Source organism: Phoenix dactylifera, chromosome 8, assembly GCF_051530095.1.
Source record: "Phoenix dactylifera cultivar Ajwa chromosome 8, Ajwa_hap1_PhDact_Kaust_v1.1, whole genome shotgun sequence".
In the NCBI taxonomy this organism is placed as follows: domain Eukaryota; kingdom Viridiplantae; phylum Streptophyta; class Magnoliopsida; order Arecales; family Arecaceae; genus Phoenix; species Phoenix dactylifera.
Genome location: NC_143197.1, coordinates 19,117,045 through 19,120,862, shown reverse-complemented (window position 1 = coordinate 19,120,862; position 3,818 = coordinate 19,117,045). Strand labels below are relative to the sequence as shown.

Below are 3,818 nucleotides of genomic sequence, written 5' to 3'. Positions count from 1 at the left end.
CATCCAAATCTTAATTTGGATTGTATTGAGCCTAGAAAAAAGCTCGTTAAAATCAACTGGATTGATTTCCAGTGAAAATCAACTAGGTTAATTGTGAGCCCGGTCAAAATAATTGGATTGTTATCTTGGAGTAATTATAGTGAAAATTTTTAAAAAGAACGTCTTGCAAAGTGAACGTAAGTGCAGGGTTGGTATGAAACTACTATAAATTTGCTGTATTTATGGTGTTTGATCTATGTACTTTAAACTCTTACATATTCATTTACTATTTATTATCAATTGCAAATCACATGCACTCATAAAATTTTATTTTGTCGTATTTTATTTATTTTTTAAAAAAAGTCTAATTTATTTATTTTTTTTGGGGTGCATAGCTAGGCAATAGGTTTGATGGGCTAGAAGTGATTATAATGTAGAAGAGATAGTTTATTTGGATATTAAGTTAACAAACCCATATTTGTTGATTTAAAAATTTTATTTTTTATACACTTAATGGTTATATTTTTTTTAATACAATGGCAGCTTACACCCTACGAGTGTAGATGTGGCCTTGACGGTCATGTTCAAGCATCCTTTTAAAGGGTGTCAACACGTGATACCATAGACAGTGGCATATATTTTTTTTCTCAAGAGGTTGTCATGACGTAAGAAGACTAAATTGAAATCTCTTGCATTAATTATTACTTTGCATATATTTGAACAATAAATTAAATAGATAATTTTAGTTATATGTTTATGATAAATAAGGGTGACTGATGTCCCATGTCCATCGCTGGCCAAATTGGCTGCAATTTTGTTGAAGAACATCTAAGATGCGTCACAGGATGAACACATGACCAGGTTTCAGCAACATCATTAACATATTGAAATAGGTTGTTGTTGCACTGATGTCATCGTGGGGTCTAAGTGACTGCAACACCCGGCTCCTGGGTGCCCTTGATTTTTTTCTTCTCTGGGACATCTTTTAAGGTTTAAAATAAAGCCTTCTATATGCACCAAAATGAGGTGCGAACATTCTCTTATAACAAAGGATGATGATTTTTCAAAGAAATAATTACTTGTTTTGATTACCTGGAAAATATAATCACCAAGACTTACTATTTTGGTAGTAGATTATATAGATTTACCATTCATATGACAACTTAGAGATAAAAAAACAAGCCAGAATTAAAGAATTAACACTGGGATGACAAGCCTCGCCTTAGGTTTTTCATTTCTTATGTTAAAATTAGGGAAGAAAGTTCCATATCTGTGCCTCCATTCTGAGGAAGCCAAGGAGATTATACTCCATTAGCCACCAAATATGATTAAAATAAGTAGAAGTATGTACAGCCGAAGAAGCAGAGGAAGAAAACACACTCTAGAAAACGAAAGATAAGCGATGAAAGAAGAACAAATTAAAAGATACTATAAGCAGGAAGGATCTGAACATTTAAGTTACGTCAAAGGATAACATGGAGAGAAGAATATAGAGGTAAGATAGCATGGAGGATTTGATTGTGCTCCACCATTTTGGGACCCTATTTCAACATGAAACAGAGTCGGTGCACGAAATCTTCTCTTCCCCTGAACCCCAAGCCTTCCTGGATTCTGCTGCTAGAAACGGAATCAGATTTTTTCTTTATCTGGAACAAGTCATATATTAGTACAGTTTTTTTTTTCTTTTTCTTTTCTCTGTATTTTTGTATACATGTTCCTTTGCAATCTAAGCAAAAGGAAACAGGAACCTGGTTGCAGTCATCGGTCACTTGACAAGTTGCTTGGCCAGGGCACTTTGTGAAGTGGGGTGGTCGGAAGCCCACACGCTCAGCAGCATATACCCCAGGCCAGAGAGGAAGAGAACCCAGAGAGCAAGGTAGTAGAAGGCCGCGGGGAAGGACTCGCGAGCCGAGAGTGCTTCTAGTGCTGGGTGGAAGAGACATGCCAGAGCCAGTGACATCAGGAAGAGTCCTTGCAAAGCTAGCTTCCGGGGAAGGTTTCCTCCGCTGCCATTGAAAGTTCCCTCTCGTGCCATGCCGTCGGCCGACTTCATGCCGTCTCCTGTTAAGAGGATAGTGAAATAGGAGATGATGAAAGAACCAAGATATATGTACCAAAAAAAAAGGATTAACGGAGATATATGTGGCCAAATAGATTCTATCAGCGAAGGGTATCACCAGGAAAAAAAAGTCTGGCGGGCGGCCTAGGAGATGGACAGGGGAGGTGTGGAGATCGATGCTGTCACCGGTCGGAAGGCTGGAGGCACCGCAGGTTGGTGAGGGAAGCGGAGGGGAGGTGTGTGAGGCCTGTGCTTCTCAGACAATGGGAGAGGGGGTGCAGCTACACGAGATGTGGTCACCGTATGAAAGCCAGCATGCAATTGGAGACTTCCGAAATGGATGAAGGAGGTGTAGAGGGTGGAAGAAGGGGGCACGCAAGATTCCGCCACCACGGTTAAGGGAGGGGAGGGAGAAGTTTTATAAGACCGGGGACGGTACAGATGGAGCAGTTCAAAATAGTAGCTCCTCTGCTAGGGTGGAAAAGAAAGGGAGCAATTCAAATATTTAGCTCCGAGAGAGAGAGAGAGAGAGAGAGAGAGAGAGAGAGCAGGAAACTACGGCGGCGGTGGCGGGGGAGCCTATCTGGGCTGGCGTTGGCCACCGGAAAGAGCCCCAGGAGTCCCTGCAGTTATAAATCCGCAAGTTCTCGTCACCTACGGTAACTTACATCCGGACCTTTTTTTTTTTTGTCTTTTTTCTTTTTTTCCGGGACCTACGTCATCGCTTATGTCAGCCTCCTAAGAACCTCCTTGGGTCAAAATACAGATAGATTTTTTTTTCCTTGGGTAAAGTGGATGGCTGAATATATAGAACTTTGTTAGTGTATAGGACCAAACTTTTTTATGTCAATCGCATGCATACTTGTACCTCAGTTGTGCTTGTATGTTGCAAAAAATGGTTGAATATATTCCATTTATAACAAAATACTTTCTATTTCTATATTTTATTTTTAAGTTTGGGAGATCTGTTATTAAGTGAACAAAGGTTTTCCAACAAAAGAAATCAAATAAAAATTGTTATGACAAATAGAATAAGAGATAAAATCGGGACATTGTTGATATGTTAAAAGGAAATTCTCCGTTTACTAATGTTTAAATTGTATGCATAAATACAACAAATAATATTGTTTAAGAGTATTAAAAGAAATAAATGAAGAAGCAAGCAAATACTATATAATATCAACATGGAATTCTTTGAAAATGTGTGTGTATACATTAGAATTAACAACTTATACATATGAAATAATAAATATCTGGGCATATGTATCAGAAACGACAGGCAAAAACTTTTTAAGACTGATGATAAATTTAGTCAATGGTTAGAGTTTAAGATTTTTCCCTATTTATCATCAATCATTTTTATTGCAAGTCTGATTGTGTAGCTATCTAGATTGACATTAGTATTAAGATAAAGTGAGGTGTTAGCTTATCTATAATTAAGATGAAAGGTTGAAGCAATTTTAATGGACCTAGACTTTATTGAGACATATATTGTTGCCCAGCTATGCAGCCCAAGAGGAGGGTAGAATTGGGCTTTTCCAAAACTTACAATATACAACGGAATGAAAACTTAATGTGTGTGTAATTTGCAATTGAAAAATGAGTTGTAGGTAAGTATGCAATAGCACAAGGCCCACAAATCAAATGTCACAAATATAACAAATTTATAGTGGTTCGATGCCAACCCTGCACCTATGTGTATCCTCCAAGACATCATTCTTGAAATTTTTTACTATAATTCCTCCGAGATTACAATCTGATTGTTTTGACTGGGCTCACA

General features: G+C 37.8%; 1 long non-coding RNA gene across 2 annotated transcripts; it reads right to left on the bottom strand.

Moving 5' to 3' along the window:
- Positions 1 to 1,260: 1,260 nt before the first annotated feature.
- On the bottom strand, positions 1,261 to 2,850 carry LOC113463268 (uncharacterized). 2 transcript variants are annotated; one of them, XR_003387237.4, is made up of 2 exons: positions 2,157 to 2,850; positions 1,261 to 2,040 (listed from the first exon to the last, which is right to left on the bottom strand). It is a non-coding gene; the product is annotated as an uncharacterized LOC113463268 (long non-coding RNA). The 2 variants fall into 2 exon arrangements; XR_003387238.4 differs by having other exon boundaries at positions 2,598 to 2,850.
- Positions 2,851 to 3,818: the final 968 nt, after the last annotated feature.